Genomic DNA, 19,073 nt, shown 5'->3' with positions numbered 1-19,073 from the left:
TTCATTTGGCCTGATAAGCTGTCCTTAACCTCTGTTTAGCATAGAACACTATTAGGCATAAGCGATTTAGCTTAATTTCTGATATTTCATATTAATTATTCTACTTTCATGGGGTGGAATTTAAAAAAGATCAGATAGTCAAACTAAAATGTGTATTAAATGCTATTCCATCGAAGGATACACGAAACACAGTTTATTTCCTCGTCTGGAACAGTAAGCGTCACTCTGTGTAGAAGTCGTGTAAACTGATGTGAAACGTCCTCCCATCGTTTCACCCACTGGCCACAAGAATCAAAACAGCAGTCGCAGGGCTTTGAGACCAAAACTCATGGAGTTTAACACATAAAAGTGAAATACAGATTACAAAACTTCCTTAAAATCTGAAAGCATTTCTTTAATGACTTATCCTCAAAGTGCCAGTCGTTATTTTGGTGGGGGAGACACAAGTTCCTGGAGCTTGTATTCTCGCATGGAGATAGACCCTAAACCAAATAGAATGTGTTGTCTGTTAGGTATGATCCACGATAAGGAGAGAAACAGAGAAGGGAAAGCATAAGAGTTTTGGGGTGGCGGGTTTTGCAATTTTAGATAGGAGAGTAAGGAAGACTTTACTAAGAAGAAGACATTTGAGTAAAAAAAAACTAAAAAAAAAAAAAAAAGGTTGGGGAGGAAGCTATGCAGGTTTGGGGAAGATCGCTCTAATCGGAGAGAACAAGTGCAAAGTTACAGAGATGGAAGCAAGCCCAGCTATTTCAAGGAATAAGAAGCAAGTCTGTGTGTCTGGAGCAAGGTGAAGAAGGCATGAGTAGGAAGAGATGTGGCGAGAGGGGAAGCAGGCCAGGGTGAGAACCAGGGTGAGAACCTCTAGGACCTTCTGAGTAGCAAAAGGACTTGACTTTCTGCATTTTGAAATGAGAGCCATTGGAAGGTTTTGAGCACGAGTGCCATGATCTGACTTCTCTTTTAAGCAGATTTCTCTAACTGCTGTGTTAGGAAGATAATGAAGGAGTCAAGAGACCTACAGCTGGAAAATGCTGGATTTGGAAAGCAGCTCATAAAATAACTAGTGATTAAAAAAAATTATATGTATTTATGTGTGTAGTGAGAGTATATTAGGCTTCTCCAGAGGAGCAGAGCCCATAGGATGTACGTATACATGACCACGGAGTCTGAGACTCCACGATCTACGCGATGAGTTGGCGGGCTGGAGACCCAGGAAGAGCCTGATGTTTCAGTTCAAGTCTGAAGGCAGGAAAAAAGCCAAAATTCCAGTTCAAAGGCGTTCATGCGAAGAGAATCCTCTCGTACTCTAGGGAGTGTCAGCCTTTTTTGTTCTAGTCAGGCCTTGAAATGATTGGATAGAGCCCAATCACATTAGGAAGGGCGCTCTGCTTACTCCGTCTGCCAATTTACACGCTAATCTTATCCAAAACAGTCTCACAGAAACACCCAGAATAATGTTTGACCGAATAGCTAGGCACTCCAGGAGCAGTCAAGTTGACACAAAAAATTAACCATCACAAGCGCACCCCTTGTCAACATGGCCTCACACACATCTCCAAGATTATTTGGAGATTAAACTATACCTAATCTCCAAATGCAGATAATAACGGGTCATTATCCCATCTAACGTGATAAACTATCTTGCATACAACCAGGTATGCACTAACCCTTCCCCCAAAGGAAGAAGTAAAGTCCTTGAGTGATGTTTACTCTTCTTGTAACTTAATATTATGCTATAAATCGACAATACTTAAATACTATGATATTAAGTCAATGCATCTCATATCACATGATAAAGGGGTAAGAGAAAACAAAGACATTCATTAAGAATATTGTTGTGAATATTTTGTTTTTGTGAATGTTCTTGTGTATACACACAAATACATTATTTGCAAATGCATATACACACGCATACTCACAAAATAGGGAGACTATATTCATGACAATCACAGTCCTCATTTCTGTAACTGGTCGTATGGTCATAACTGGTTTTTAGAGCTACTTTTCCTATTATTCATTCTGTATTTCTTTTGCCCTCATCAAGCCTCCCAGCTGGTCGTGATTCTTTATCTGATGAGGTAACTCAGAATTTCATTCCTAAAGCGTCTGGGTCAGTAGTAGTCCTGCCTGGACTGTGTTGTAGTTTTTCATAGACCTTAACCACAGGGCACGGTAACATCAAGAAATGCCCTAAAGGAACTCTATTCCAGACCTACTCTCCCTTACCCCCACTGTGACGTAATAAAGCGATTTCTTCAAGGTGGTCAGGATCATTCATTCCAGTCAGCACAGTAACTCTGTTTTGTCTATTGATTCAGAGGCCTGAGGCGCCCAAAATAGCCAGCCTTCAGTCTTAACTTTAAGTTCAATGAAATCATCGTGTCCCCTGATGGAAGCAGTCCTCCCTCTGGAACTCGAACCCCTAGGCCAGCAGAGCATAAAGGGCGTGTGAACAGGAAGCAAAACTTTTGCTATGAATCACTAGAAGTAATGATGAATGATGCCGCTCCCATTTCCACCCGTTGATTCCTGGACCCATGACTCCTGGCTATTGAGAAACAGAAAAATTGGACACTGATGCAGAGAGCATGCAGCCTTCTGGAAAACCTTGCCCCAGCCCTGTGAGGTATTGTCATCAAGCTGGCACTAGAGTTGAGTCCTCCTTAATGGCCGTTCCAACCTTCTGTCAGGTGAGCTGCTTTGAGGAGGTTGGGAAATATGCTAAGGCCAGTGAATTTTATGAACATAGGCCGACTTCATTTTCTACGAAGCGAGTTCCTTGATCAGAGGCAATGCGGTGCGGAACTGCAGTAGATAAGGCATTCTGTAAACACCTGAATAGTGATTTTGGCAGAATCATTGCCCTCAAAGAAGGCAAATTTGTTTCCAGTGTGTCTATTCCAGTTTTAAAAAAAAACAAAAATGCTGCCCTTTTCATGAACAAAGCAGAGTAATGTAATCGACCTGCCACAGGTAGCTGGATAATCACCCCGAGAGATGGTGCCATGCTGGGGACTTGGTGTGGATCTGAGCTGTTGTCAGATTGGGCACTCAGCAGTGGCTATAGCCGGGTCAGCCTGGGTGAGTGGAAGTCCTTGTGGCTGAGCACGTGCATAATCTCCATCCCTGCAACTGTGGTAATGAGAGGGATGGTGGGGGAAAGCGGGGGACTAGCATCCACAGCATGGGTCATCCTGTCCATTTGGTTATTAAAACTCTCCTCTCTCGAGGTCATCCTTTGGTCTCATTCCCATGGGACACAAATACCCTCACATTTTTTGGCATTCGGAGAAGTCTATCCACATATCTCTTTACCAAGCTTCCTTCTCACTAAATTTTCTAATCACGTTCCTTCCAAGTCTCCGACCATCCAACTAAACCATTGGCAACAGCCCACGGATTGGTATATGATCATGCATCTGTTTCTCCTTTCACGTAAAGTGAACAGCCAGGTGCACTATTTGGAGTTCTGCCTACTGGGAGGATTTCCCTTCACTGCTGACCTTCAGGGATGTCCCAGAAAGGGACAGTAGGGTTACAACTGTCCACTGAAGGTGGTGCCTGCACACCATACTGAACCATCCGCAAACCAGGCCTAAGTTCACTCTTCCTCTTCAGCTGATCACAGGGAAATCCTCATGAGGCCATAGGTACAGGCTTAAGAGAAGGAAAGCAGTATAGTCGGAGTGGGGACCATAGGCATTTAAGCCACTTCTTTCATGTAACTTGGTTGGGTCTTCAGGGCTTGGTCAATCATAATCATATATGTATCACTTCTATTGGGCAATGGAGTGCTGCTGTGTACACAACTCTATGGCTTGGTGGATCATAACACGCAGTTCATGATGGGCAGGTCACATGGTAACTTGGTGACCCACAGAAAAGCATTCAATCTCTAAGAGCAGTCTAAAAGTTGCTTCCTAAAAGAAGAGTAGTTATCTGTGATGGATGACAGGGCTTTGCTCCAAAATCCTAAAGGCCTATGCTGCAATTTGCCTATAGGGGCACCAAGCAGCATCTCTATCCGCCATTGCCACTTCAAGCACCATTGGATCTACTGGATCCTATGGCTAAGGTGGCAAAGCAGCTTGTACAGTAGCCTGGACCTGTTGCAAAGCCTTCTTTGTCCTGTACTTCACTCAAAACCAGCATCTTTTTGGATCACTAGATAATGAGCCAGAGTAACAGACCCGAACGAGCACTGTGTTGCTTCCGAAACCCAAAAAGGCCACTAGGCATGGTATCTTTTCTTGTCGTGGAAGGGGCCAGAAGCAACAACTTATTCTTGAAGTTATGGAGAACCTTTACCAGGAACATCTGCCAGATCAATAGCTGTATTCCAGTATCAGAAGATGTGTTAATTTGTTCAAGCAATGAAACCACCTCTGGTACAGCAGCTGCGATTGGAGTCACCACCTGGTTAAGCTTATGAAAATCCACTGCCCGTCTCCAAAATTCAATTGTCTTCTGCGCAGGCCGAATAGGCTAGTTGAATGGGGATGTGATAGAAATCACCACTCCTGCATCTTTCAAGTCCCTGATTATAGGCTAATCTCTGTAATCCCTCCAGGGATGCAGTGTTGCTTTTGATTTACCATTTTCCTTGATAGAGACAGTTCCACTTGCTCTCCCACCAGGATAGCCTTTACTCCCCAGGTCAGAGAACCAGCGTGGGGATTGTATCACCTAAGTCTGTCTAGTCCAATGATGCATTGTGGAACAGGAGAGATAACCACAGGATGAGTTTGGGGACCTGCTGGGCCCACGGTGGGACGGACAGGAGCTAAAATGCCATTCAGCACCTGACCTTCATAAGCCACTACTAGCAGACCACAGTGATGTTGTGGGTCTCTTGGAATCAAATCAGAATCAGTATCTAGTAGTTCCTGAAATGTCTGATTACTTCCTTTTCCTCAGCATACAGCTACCCTGAAAGAAAGCTATAGGTCCTTTTGGGGAAGGCTGGAGAAAGATTAGCAGCGTTTTTGGCAGTGTTCCAGGATTCTTCCTCAGGGGGACTTGGTCTTCTCTTCATTCAAGGAGCTTGAGGTCTGGCTCAAGTCTGGGAATTTACTGAGGGGCCATATTCTGTTTTTAAGAGTCAGTTTAGACCTTCGTTCACTTAAACGAAAACTTTTCTGCTTATATGTATCAGGTAAGAATTCAGTAGGCTTCCTATCTGTTTCACTTCTAGGAGCATCATGATCGACTAGCCAACACCATAGATCTGTGTGAATCGGATTATTCTGATTGCCTTCACTCTGCTCTCCATTACACTAACCACAACCACCTTGCCTTTGGTGGTTAAGTGCTGCACCTTGACTCCTACCACACAGAGATCCAATTACTGCCATGCATTTAGGTTTCCCAATCCAGGGACCTCAGTTCCCACCATGAGGTCCGTCCTACAGAGAAGGGTGGTCACAGAGCTCTTCAAGGATGCTGGGGCTCCCCTCACAAATTTATTTCTCAGAGTAGTGGTGAAAAGCATGACTTCTGGGCCCTCCCAGAGTGGGTGAGGGGGTCTTAAATGACAAATCCATTCTAATGTTCTAATTTCCCTGAGCCCTTGAATCCTCTACATTAAACGAAGGCAGGAGGGGCATTTCTAACTCACTCACTGAGTCCACCATTTGGTCCACGTCTCAGCAACAAACTGTTTGACCCCTTTGAACTCCCAAAACTACCATATTAAATGCATAATGTCTGCTCAGTCAGCCCCTGTCAAAAAATGCAGCCTGATCCAACTCAACAGTTCTTCTACCGTTAGCCCAATCCCAAGTATCCATTCCCGCAAACGTTCCCCAGATTTCTATCTGTAGAAATAGAACACTTAAGCAGTTATTGTCAAGTGCAGCACACCTCCCTGTGAGTCACACTTCGTGCCTCACCTTTAAGGGCCTGGCTGAGGGGCAGCCCGGGTGGCTCAATGGTTTAGCGCCTCCTGGAGACCCGGGATCGAGTCCCACGTCGGGCTCCCTGCATGGAGCCTGCTTCTCCCTCTGCCTATGTCTCTGCCTCTCTCTCTCTCTCTCTCTGTCTCTCATGAATAAATAAATAAAACCTTTAAAAAAGGGGAAGAGGGCCTTGCTGGGACTTGAGTCTAGTTATGGGTCTAGAAGCGAAGACGGCTGGCAGGAGTGGGTCCTAAGGAAAATCAGCATCATCTTGCAGGCAACCACCTTAGGGAAAGCCACTACTGCTTCTTCAGGTGATGCAGAGTTAATCCCCTCAGTCAGGGTGCGGTGGCCTCTTCAACTAGCAAAGAAGACTCATCAGAATTCAGGGGTTCAATGTCCCCAGTTTTGTCAAAGTCTTCCCACACATTCCCATTCTCACTTTCCGGATCCCATCCTTCTTCCATCAGTGCTCTTACTTTGCAAGTGAACATATCGCAAGGCTGGGATTTCACTTGTATTACAGTTCAGCCAGCTGCAGGGTGAGGTTCTGGGTTGGATTCATCAATCTCACCTTGCAGCTAAAGGAGACAAGGGGCTCCTCCTAGGAATACATCGAAACTTGCAGGTCACTTATGCACCTCAGCTGGGAATTTATATCTCTGAGCTCATCCTTTGTTTTCACCATTTTTTCCAGAGACATGAGGAGCAATCAGCCAACCTCATTATATTTATTTGTTTGACAAAAAATAGCCAACAATATTATACACATAGTCACCCAGATACTTGCTTCTGGGCAGTGATTGATTATCAGTATCAAATGGTAATATTTTGTGTATCTCTATTGCCAGATCATGCCAGAGTATTAGTGATCTCCTTACTACTGGAAATAGAGTCATAATTAATCATAGTAGAGAGCCAATCCCAAAAACCCCAGAACCAATTCAGAAAACTCATCCTTAAAGTTCTATTTCTCTAGAATCACTCTTGGTACCAAAAACTATAGTAGTCAAGGTTCTTTACAGAAACAGAACTAATTTTATACACATATAAAATATATATTATTATTATAAATATGAAATAATAATTATTATAAATTTATGATATATATAAATATAGATTAAATATATCTATCTTAGAAAAGGGGAGAAAGAAATTTATTATATAAAATTGGCTCACATAATTATGGAATCTGGCACAAGTCCCAAGACCTGTAGGGTGAATCGGCAAGCAGGAGCCGGAGAAAAGCCAGCGACGCAGCTCCAGGCTGAAGGCTGGCAGGCTTCATGTGCAGGAAGAGTTGATGTTTCAATCTGAGTCTAAAGGCTGGAAAAGGCTTCTCTCCCAGTTCAGAGGCAGTCAGGCAGAAGGAGTGCTCTCTTGTTTAGGGAAGGGTCAGCCTTTTTGTTCTCTTCAGGCCTTCCACTGATAAAACGTGGTCCACCCACATCGGGAAGGCAATCGACTCTACTCTGTCAACCTCAATGTTAATATTCTCAGAAACACTCTCACAAACATGCCCGTGATAATGTATGGCCATATAGCTGGGCGCCTTGTGGTCTAATCAAGTTGACACATAAAATTCACCCTAACGAAGAGGTTTTAATGATTAAAAAAAAAAAAAATGAGCAAACATTTCTCCCTCATACACATGCTACATATATACAGGCAAACCTCATTTTATTGTGCTTCACTTTATCGCATGTCACAGACACAGCATTTTTTTTTTTTTTTTTTTTTTTGCAAACTGAAGGTTTGTAGCAACCCTGCATCAAATAGGTCTATCAGTGCCATTTTTCCAACAATATATTTCATTTCATGTTTCTGTGTCACATTTTGGTAACTTTCACAATATTTCAAACTTTTTCACTATTGTTATATTTGTTAAAGTGATCTGTGATCAATGGTCTCTGATGTTACTACTGTAATTGTAACTGTGGTGTTATTATTGTAATTGTGGGGTTCCGCAAACTCTGACCGCCATAAGATGGCAAACTTAATAAATGTGTCTGGTCCAGTGACGAGCCTTTCCCCCATCTCTCTCATTCTCCTTGAGCCTCCCTATTCCATGAGACACAATAATGTTGATATGAGGCCAATTAATAACCCTACAATGGCTTCTAAGTGTTCAAGTAAAAGGAAGAGTCACATGTCTCACCTTAAATCAAGAGCTAAACATAATTCAGGTTAGGGAGGAAGGCATGTCAGAAGCCAAGACAGGCTGAAAGCTAGGCCTCTTACATCAGGCAGCCAAGTTGTGAATGCAAGGAAAAGTTCTTGAAGGAAATTAAAACTTCAATGCCCGTGAACACACAAATGATAAGAAAGTGATACAGCCTTGTGCTGATATGGAGAAAGCTTCAGGGGTCTGGATAGAAGATCAAAGCAAAGCAACAATAACATTCCCTTAAACCACAGCCTGATCCAGAGCAAGGCCTCACTCTCGTTAATTCTGTGAAGGCTGAGACAGGTGAGGAAGCTGCAGAAGAAAAGTTGGAAGCAGAGGTTGGTTCATGAGATTTAAGGAAAGAAGTTAACCTCGAAGTTCAGGGTGAAGCAGCAAGTGCTGGTATGGAAGCTCCAGCAATTTATCCAGAAGATCTAGCTCAGATAATTAATGGAGGTAGCTCCACTAAACATTTCCAATGCACATAAAGCCTTCTATTGGAAGAAGATGCCATCTTGCACTAGAGAGGAGAAGCCAATGGGAGTCAGGTTGAGTCCCATCTTAGAAGATAATGAGGCTGGTGACTTTAAATTGGAGATAATATTCAGTTCCCAGTCTGAAAATCCTAGGGCCTTTAAGAATTATGAGGAATCTATTCCACTTGTGCTCTATAAATGGAACAGCAAAGCCTGGATGGTAGCATATCTGTTTTCAACATGTTTATTGAATATTTTAAGGCCACTATTCAGAACTACTATTCAAAAAAGAAGATTCTTGGGCAGCCCCTGTGGCTCAGCAATTTAGCACCACCTTCAGCCCAGGGCCTGATCCTGGAGACCCGGGATCGAGTCCCACGTTGGGCTCCCTGCTTGGAGCCTGCTTCTCCCGCTGCCTGTGTCTCTGCCTCTCTCTCTCTCTCTCTCTCTCTCTCTCTCTCTCTCTCTGTCTCTCATGAATAAATACATAAAATCTTAAAAAAAAAGAAGATTCTTTTCAAAATATAATTGTTCATTGACAATGCACCTGGTCACCCAAGAGCTTGATGGAGATGAACAATGAAATTAATGTTTTCATGCCTGCTAACACAACGTCCATGGATCAAGGAGTCATTTTGGCCTTCAAGTCTTATTATTTAAGAAATACATTTTGTAAGGCTAGAGCTGCCACAGATAGTAATTCCTCTGATGGATCTGGGCAAAGTCCACTGACAACCTTCTGGAAAGGATTCACCATTCCAGATGTCATTTAGAATATTTGTGATTTGTGAAAAAGGTCAAAATATCAGCATTAACTGGAGTTTGGAAGAAGTTGATTCTAATCCTCATGGATGACTTTGAGAGGGTCAAGAATTCAGTGGAGAAAGTAACTACAGATGTCGTAGAAATAGTAAGAGAACTAGAATTAGAACTAGAACCTAACATGTGACTGAATTGCTACTATCTCATAATCAAACTTGAAGTAATGGGGAGCTGCCTCTTATGGATGAGCAACAAAGGTAGTTTCTTGAGATGGAATCCACTCCTGGTGAAGATGCTGCAAAGATCGTTGAAATAACATCAAAGGATTCAGGATATTACATAAGCTTAGTTGATAAAGCAGCAGTAGGGGAGAAGATGACTCCAATTTGGTAAGAAATTCTACTGTGGGCAAAATGCTATCAAATAGCATCACAGGCCACAGAGAAAGGAAGAACCAATCTATGCAAAAAACTTCATTATTGTCTTATTTGAAGAAGTTGTCACAACCACCCCAATCTTCAGCAACCACCATCCTGATGAGTCAGCAGCCATCAACATTGAAGCAACATCCTCTACCAGCAGAGATTACAATTCGCTGACAGCTCAGATGATGTTAGCACTTTTTTTGGGCAGTAAAGTGTTTGTTAATTAAGGTACGTACATTTTTGTTAGACATATGCTATTGCACACTTAACAGATATAGCAGAGTATAAAAATAACTTTTATACATACAGGAAAGCAAAAAATTTATTTGACTCGCTTTATTGGATATTTACTTTATTATGGTGGTCTGGAAACAAACCTGCAATATCTCCAAAATGTGCCTATACTCAAAACTGATTCATAATCTGCATATTAATTCTGGTATCCAATTTAAAGCAAATGCCTCCTCTTATAAATATATATTTAGTATTAATATCTCTTTCAGAGCATGTCCCTGACATTATGTGATAAAATAGTATTGTGAAAAAAAAATAGTATTATGAAATGTTTATTATGATTTCTCTCCAAGAATGATATTATTACTAAGTCTGAGAATGATTTCACAATCTTTTCAGCTAAAAAATACCTTACATGTTTTTAATATATGAACTAAAAATTTAAATCCACTTTTAGACTATTATTTATTTGGGGGACAATGCAATTTTTTAAATTTTTTCCTTTTTATAGAAATAATGCACTGGTCAGAGGTTTTGCTGCATAATTTTGAAAATTATATAAAACTCTGTGGGTTCTTTCCACTATTTGAAAAAGTTCTATAACACACAAGAGACCAGGGTCAAAAGGCCCATTGATCTAATGAAGTCTGATTTTCAAATATTCATGAACAGGTCTCCTAATTAGTTTGCTCTTTGGCTATCCTTACAAATCATCATAATTGTAATTTCACTTGTCCCAGTAGCAAAAGATTCACATTCCGTGATGAAACTGTAATTTCATGATTATAAGTAGTTAATGATCATAAAATATTTTTAATTACAGCAATTGTACTATCATTTTGTTATTAATCTTTTTAAAAGATTTTTATTTATTTATTCATGTGAGACACACAGAGAGAGGCAGAGACACAGGCAGAGGGAGAAGCAGGTGGGGGTGGTTTGGTGAGGAGCAGATACTGACCTCATTGTGCCCTGACACTGCTGTACCCTTCTACATGGAGAGAAGAGACTCAGGGTCTCAATTGGGAATAAAAATAGGTTCTCAAAAAAAAAAAAAAATACTTGTCATTAATTTAATACTTCAGCAAAGTATATTTTAATTGTTGATCCATCTTGTGAATTCAGGATATACTTAGCGCTATGGTCTCAACAACAAAAATAATAGGATTATTAATAAGCAAAGAATAATATACAAATGATGTGATATAAGTTATTTAAATAGACTAATTCATTGCTTGTGGCACATATACAATTCTAGAAAACGTAATGATTATTCAGAACATAAAGAAATTTCTGTTATGAAAATCATTATTATTGTTTTATTTCAAATTTATGAAATGTATGCGAGCAAATATTTCATGTTCTTCTTCTGAATTGCCTAAACTCCTATGAATCACCCATAAACCATCAGGGACCACCCGTGTTCCGTGGACTGTGCTTTGAGAAACACTGCCCTCGAGGTTCATTGCAGATACTTTAGGGAACGCACCAAAAGGCAAGAGGAAGGAGAGGCTGGAAGAAGAGGAAGACATCTGATTTCAATAAGAGGATTCAGCTTTCACCTAATTTACATATTGGGTTGGTGAGAAATTTTTCTATTTCAAGAAATGTTTCTACTGATAAAAAAAAAAGTTTAAAAAGCATAATCACTAACTTTGTTGAGAAGAGGAAATATCAGTCAATTGAAGATACATTACTTGGCAATATCCTATTATTAGCTAGTTATAGAGCTAGAAGAAGGATTTAAGTTCTCTTAATTCAAGACAGTGGTCTCTTCACTGTGTCATGTTCTCTTCTTCAGACAGGAAAAAACGGGAAAGGGGGTAGGATCTTTTGGGAGCAAAAAGCTCTTAAAACCATAGAAAGAGGGATGCCTGGGGGGCTCAGCAGTTGAGTGTCTGCCTTTGGCTCAGGGCATGATCCTGGGGGTCCTGGGATCGAGTCCCCCATCGGGCTCCCGCAGGGAGCCTGCTTCTCCCTCTGCCTGTGTCTCTCTCTCTCTGTGTGTCTCTCATGAGTAAATAAATAAAATCTTTTAAAAAAAAAAACTGTAGAAAGATCTAAGGATGTGACTAAAGTAAATATCATATAGCATATGGAATAATACATCTGACATGAGCAAAATAAAGGGAAGAGAAATACATGAAACAGTTTTTATATTATTTCTCGCTCTGAGAAAAGAAAGAAAATTAAGACAACTACTCCTGTTACACTGTTTCAGAAGTTAAAATCTACTTGAGAGATTGATTATAATAGATTAGCAGAATTTGATGTACCAAACTGATTGTTCAGTAAACCCAATGGATCCATCATATCTTGCATCCATCCATTTTTTTTTTTTGCTCTGATTTAAGTTATTTCTCTGGAAGACGTAGGATTCACTTGTCAGAGTTCCATTCTCTGAGCGTATCATTTCCCAGCCAGAACTACACTAAAAACAAGCATCAACTGCTGACCTTTTAAATTCATCACTCTTTGTAACTCCAATCACAGAAAAATACTTAGGAAAATGTGGCTCTTTCATCTCTGTGTGGTAGTGGATACATAGCTCTTCCTACAGAAGCTGGCAACCCCCAGTTCCTTTTCTCACTTGTGAGAAATGCTTTGAAAAAGCCATTTCCAGCCAAAGTTCTCAGCCTTCTATTTCCTCCTTTACTTAAAATGAGGAAATGATTTGTAGAAAGGGGAAAAAAAACAATAAAAGGATTCATTTATTGTCTACTTAGCTGGTCTGAATTATCTCCTGATCCACATCTTTGCTGACTTTGGGAACTCCTTGAGTCCATTCTCAGCATTCGACAGAGCCAGCTATTTTGCAAATTTTCATTCTCATAACCAACCTGGGAGTTTGTAAGACAAAATGCTAAACTTGCTTCAACATATGCCAGATGCTAAGGCTAAAATTACTATATAGAAAGGAGCCAAGAAACAGATAAAAGTCTAAATTGTGTGCGTGTGTGTACATGTGTGTGCGTGTGTTCGCATGTGTTGAAACATGCGTTCAAGACCACTATGTTTCATTTATTCCTACATCAAATTATCTTTGTAACCATAGTTATCTGACCTAACACTGAAGTGTCTTTGCATTCCCCAAGTAACAACAGATTAGGAAGATCTAAAATTTATTGACCACTTTTCACATGCCAGTTGTGCTGGGCATTTTATGTGCATTGTCTTATTTATTCCTCACCTTAGGCTACGAGGTGGACACACTTTGCAAATGCTAAATGTGGAACTTAAATAAATTAAATAAGTTTCCTGAGGCCACATAGCTATCCTTAAAGTACAGAGCCTGGATCCAACTCTAGGTCTAACTAGCCAGTCCATAATCATATTCTGGCCCATAGCAGATAAGGATGCTGCAAGAACATTACTCATTAAATTGCCATTTCTTCTTTATAAAAACTCATATATCACTGCTGGTCTTAGCATCAGGACTAATTGAGTTTCTTCTAAGCAAGTGATTATATTGATGAATATATCCTTATACTATATGGATAGTATATGGATTATAGGAATATTATATATTGAATTATAATAAATACATCCTTATATTACCTACTGAAAAATGCACAGCCAAACTCATAGCCCTCTTAAAACAGTGAAAAAAACCTTTAAGAACTTACTCAGAGAGAGAAAAAAAAAAAAGAACTTAGTCACATCTTCCTGACATTTTCATTTTGTTCCTATTCCCATATTCTTTGAGTCCATTGTCTTCATTTCTATAATGTGTTTTTCATTTTATCTTGTTTTGTTTTCAGTGTCCATAATAGCTATATCAATGGTTTTCTGGAACAGAAAGGAGATAAATGTATAAAAACCACATAAACAAAACTGGGATGATAAGAGTCTCGAAATGTGAAAGATACTATGACAGAAAAGGTATCACCCGAAGATGAAAAAATTATTGCATATGACTGACATATGGATAACTGACAAGTGTCAACATGAGAAATATTTTTAGAGACTAACAAGTTGTTGGTAAGATTCCTTTCTCAGATGGTAAGACTCCAATTTATCACAAAAGAGTTTTGCCATCTCAAGAGAAAATTGTACATTTTAACCCAGCTTTTCTTCTGAAGCTGTCTGGAAAACATAGAAATGGAGATCAGTGGTGAGGATGAGGGAAGGCTGATAAGACAACATGTTGCTGCTGATATTTTGTGAGGTTTTCCCTTCAATGAGCACAACAGGTGAACCGGGTTGGGTTTTTTTCTCTCTAAAACTTTTTATTGGAGTATATCTTAGCATATAAATGAACACTTGCATTACTCTTCTCTTTAAACAAATTAAATAAAATTGCAGAAAACTCCAAAACAAAGAAGCTCCACTTCTTCCTTTGGCAGTCCCTAGAAAACCAAAATAAGGCCATTTTTCCAGTATAAAAAAAAAAAAAAAGATTTATTTACTGACCATTTCAGCAATGATAGCATTTTGTAATTATTTGATATTTTGAGATCATCAATAATATGACATTACAATATGTCAATATTGTTCTCATTACAATAAAAGAAGACCGTGCAAATTACCAACAATTAAAGGCTTTTTCTTTTAATATACTCTACAGAGTATATTACAATTAAAGTCATTAAAGGATAGTGAGTATATCTATGTGAACCAGTACAGAAAAAGCTCCAAAATTTATCAGATTTCTCTCCTTCTCTTAATATATATCCTTTATGATATCTTTCTAAATAGGTAAAAATCACAAAAATTTAATGTTCTACTTTTTTTGACAATCACAATATCCTCTCTGCAACTTTAATTTATAAAGTTGGCATTTTAACATATTGTTGAATAATATGTATATATTGCATTGACCAGAATATATCCCCCTGAAAAGAACTCATTCTATTTATTATGCTAGATTAAAGAGTACCAAAATGACTTTTATTTTTAAAAGTCAAAATGACTTTTTTTTTATTAGAAATTTTCTAAGGCAGAATTATGCCCATAGAAAAACTCATAACTGAATCCATTTCAAAGAATAATAAAAGTTCTGAGATGAGCTATTGGCCTTTAGTTCAGTACTTTCCTTGGACAGCTTACATCCGGATTCTAAAACTTACTTTCATCTAATTAAAGTGTTCAGCTGAGAACATTTTCAGTAAATGTAAAATAAAGGAAATGTGTCTGAGGATTCTCTGACCATTTAATCATCCACATTTGGCCAAATCCTTAGAATGAAGGTCAATGAGTTATCTGAGACCTCCTCCGCATCACTCACGTTTTCTACCCAAACCAATCGATCCCAAGATTCTTATAAAAAGGAGCGAGCACAGACAGCCCAGACTAAACTGGCCCATTGGAATACACACTGAAGAGCTGTCTAGAAATCCAGCCTACTAAAACAAATACCCAAAACCCAACGTGGCTTCTTTCATTTCTAAACTCATCTTTCTTTCTTACAGATAGACTTGTTTTCTTTACCGAGGCTCTTAGATGAAACTTCTTGGAAAGAATTCAAGCCTGGGCTGAATGTGGCTGGCGTGGGCCTGTAGAGGGATCCCTCCATGACCACCGAGGCCAGCGCTACCTGTGGACGACCACAGCAGTTGTGTAATTAGGCTCAGCATCACGTGAGGAGCAATTTCTGATGGGAAACGAAGCCTCTACTTGAAATGGCCAGGGGCACTGGACAAGCAAAATGTAATTATCTGAGCTGAAACCCAGCTGACAACTCAAACAGCAAATGCCAGGGGGTCTTGAAGGATCAGATGCTTCATCTGCGTCAGGACTTCAGCCTTCAGCATCCTCTACTCCCTGTCCCCCAGAGTGGACAGAGCACTTAACACCCAGCCACCAGCACCGCTTAGTTTGGCGGCCAACTCCTGCCAGCACGGCGGAGGCCAGCTTTCTACTAACCGAGTAACTGAGACGAGGATCCAAATATCTAACACCAGATGAATTTTGATTCTTTCCAAACTGGGAGGATTATATAATTCTTCCTTCCTGCCCCTCCGAACCCAGAGAGAACCAGTTTTCCTTGCTTTTTAAGGTATACAGTTAGAGATAGGACAGCTCAGATGGGTCTTTTTCTGGCGCCCAATGAAGACATTCATTTAATTTACGTCTTTTGTAAGCTCATATGTTAAGAAAGAACTCTTGGGCCTTTAAGCCGCAGTCTCTGCTTTTTTTTTTTTTTTTTTTTTTTTTAAAGTCAGAAACAAAGTGGACAGATGAAAACTGGGATATGATCGGAGCCACGCCAATGTTTGGTCTCAGGATTTTCTGTGCCTCTAGTGTGCTTAGTGACCACAATCACTAAGACAGGCTCTTTGCCCTAAAAAAATAAAATAAAATAAAGATAAAGATAAATAAAAATAAATGAATAAAAAATAAAAGTTCAGAGCTTTTTGAGATATTAAGAGCTAGAGGTAGAAAAGATTTTCCAGTTCAATGATCTTATCCTGGTGAAGGCCTATTTCTTATCATATATACACATACACATTCCCCATTTTAATTTTCAATATTTCAGCTCATATTGGCTAAAATACCTTTCCCTAGGAGTATCTTTTATAATCAGTCTTGGCTATTAGAAATTTTTCCTGGTACTTTATTTAGCTCAATTATTCCTTTGTTTACCTTTATGCTACTAGTCTTAATTACACCCCATTGGACTTCTCTAAATAATTCTTTTCTTTACCCTTTGATTCATCACAGGAAAAACACTGTTCACATACCAGACATATTTATTATTCTCCTTCACATCACTTTTTTTTTTACTTTGGATGGTCTCCCAAGTGCCCCTTTAAGACAGTGACCAGTGGTCCTGTTTTGTGCCTGTTATCCCAGCATAATTGTTCACACCAGGGGATTGATTTGAATGAGGAATAACACAATTACTTTAATTTTATAGCAGACAATGTACTTGAGATCACTGTCACACTCTGCAGAAGAGAGGATGAAACTAAAGCTAATGTCCACTCTTTTATGTTCTACTTTATAGCACTCATCACAATGCTAAGATATTTAGAATCAATTATATAGCTATTTGTTTAATATCTGCTTTCTTCTTTAGACTGAAGCTTCATGAGAGCAGGATCATATTTCTCTGAATCTTTCCACCATTCTCGGGACCAGCACAGTGACCATCACACTGTGGGTGATCAACAAATATTTGTTGAGTGAAGAAATAAATAACTTTGGATCTCAGAAACTCACAGAGCCCCGTGTAGCCGGCAATCTCCTCTATCTTCTCTGTATTACTCCAGCCTCTCACCAACCTCATTTTTGGTTTGGTTTGGTTTTATAAAATTATTTGTCCTCTATTTGCTTGGATGTGGCTAATTATTGACAAACTTTGTTCCTACACTCCTGAGATCCTGAAATTAAACCGAAAGGAATTTTTGGTATTGGATTACTGTTTGTCAACTATTCAATAGAATGAACACATCTAGAAATCCCAGATCCTATAAGCGAAATTAATCTTATTTAAAATCTTATAACCCACCCACTCACAGCACATCCCACTCACAGCACATCACAGCACAAAAAAAAAAAATCCTAGATTTTTTTTTTCCCCAATTTCCAAAAGATGTTTTCCGGCATTTATTCATCTCCAATAGCTCCTTTCTCTACACCCTTTTCGCAATCCTGTATTGACTCCATCACAACCTGAGAAATGTATTTGCTGAATCCCACTGCCTTTCCTAAGTAATGTGCTCTTTCTTTCTTCCTTTCATTGCCAGACTCTTTAAATTACCCGTCTTTGCTTTCATTGAAAATGTCCAGTGGGACATGCTGCTAGCTCACCCCAAGCTTATTGGACATGTTGCTTGTTGTCTTCTGGTTGCCCGTTAGCTTTCTTCTCAATAGTGCCACCACAGAGTTCTTCCAGTCAGCAAGACTCAAGGCTCTAAGATGGTCTTTGGGTCACCCTCTCCTTCACCCTTAGGTCCAATCAACCAAGACTTCCATTCTCATCTTTTTTTTTTTTTTAATTTTTTTTATTTATTTATGATAGAGAGAGAGAGAGAGAGAGAGGCAGAGACACAGGCAGAGGGAGAAGCAGGCTCCATGCACCGGGAGCCCAACATGGGATTCGATCCCGGGTCTCCAGGATCGCGCCCTGGGCCAAAGGCAGGCGCCAAACCGCTGCGCCACCCAGGGATCCCCCATTCTCATCTTCATCCCCACTGATGACACCCCAGTGCTGACCCTGATTGTCTAACCTGTAGAATCTATTGCACACGAGTTCCTGAGAGAAGCCTCATAGTTTTGAGTCCAACCTGCTTATTTAAATGTTACCTTCAGGCGCCTTCAGCCCAGGGCATGACCCTGGAGACCCAGAATCGAGTCCCATGTTGGGCTCCCTGCATGGAGCCTGCTTTTCCCTCTGCCTGTGTCTCTGCCTCTCTCTCTCTCTCTCTCTGTGTGTGTGTGTGTGTCTCTCATGAGTAAATAAATTTTAAAAATCTTTTAAAAAAATGTTACCTCCCTCATGTACTAAGCATCATCCCTGACTTCAGCTTCTGTTCTATCCTCATTTTTCCCTTTCTTGCCCAGGCTGCCTCTCTGAAGTCATTTCCTCCATATCCCAGCACCTTGCTCACTCCATCCCCTCTGGCATAATCCTACCTCAGGTTTGGTGTACTAACTGTTCCTTTTGCCTAAAATGCACTGTCCCTTTATGTCATAGCTTGCTCCTACCGTGTTCAGGTTCCTGCTTCCTTATCAAAAAAGACTGTGTCTCATACTCTGTCACTCTCTATTCTCCGACACTGTGCTTACTGGCTGCCTATGATGTATTTATGTATTTACTATTCCAGCACCCCTACTCTCTAGGATGCAAACTTTATGAAAAGGGAATTTTCTTTCACTTTTTTATCTTTGTTTTCTGAACTATCTCCAGAAACTACAACAGAATAGGAGCTCAATAAATATTTGTTGGATGAATAAATTGCTATTTTGTACCTGTTATAAAACAATGAATTCTAATATTCTCATGTTCTCCATTATTCTGGGATCACCATTTCCTTTCCGTGCTGTAGTATAAATGTAACTGCTAGATGTTTTTACAAAATCCAGAAAGTTAATGCGTCAGAGGAGGAAGGAATTACTTAGCTTCTTCTCAATGATTTTCCCCTCTTGCATCAAATTGTTATAC

General features: G+C 39.9%; 1 long non-coding RNA gene across 4 annotated transcripts; it reads left to right on the top strand.

Annotated features, from left to right (window-relative positions):
* Nucleotides 1-2,276: 2,276 nt before the first annotated feature.
* Nucleotides 2,277-17,235, top strand: LOC111090134. 4 transcript variants are annotated; one of them, XR_005370979.1, is made up of 5 exons: nucleotides 2,277-2,693; nucleotides 11,376-11,542; nucleotides 13,726-13,945; nucleotides 15,376-15,613; nucleotides 16,986-17,235. It is a non-coding gene; the product is annotated as an uncharacterized LOC111090134 (long non-coding RNA). The 4 variants fall into 4 exon arrangements; XR_005370980.1 differs by having other exon boundaries at nucleotides 11,376-11,546; nucleotides 13,726-13,846; XR_005370978.1 differs by having other exon boundaries at nucleotides 11,376-11,546.
* Nucleotides 17,236-19,073: the final 1,838 nt, after the last annotated feature.

Source organism: Canis lupus, chromosome 15 (assembly GCF_011100685.1).
Source record: "Canis lupus familiaris isolate Mischka breed German Shepherd chromosome 15, alternate assembly UU_Cfam_GSD_1.0, whole genome shotgun sequence".
Taxonomy (NCBI): domain Eukaryota; kingdom Metazoa; phylum Chordata; class Mammalia; order Carnivora; family Canidae; genus Canis; species Canis lupus.
This window is presented reverse-complemented; position numbering and strand designations above follow the sequence as displayed.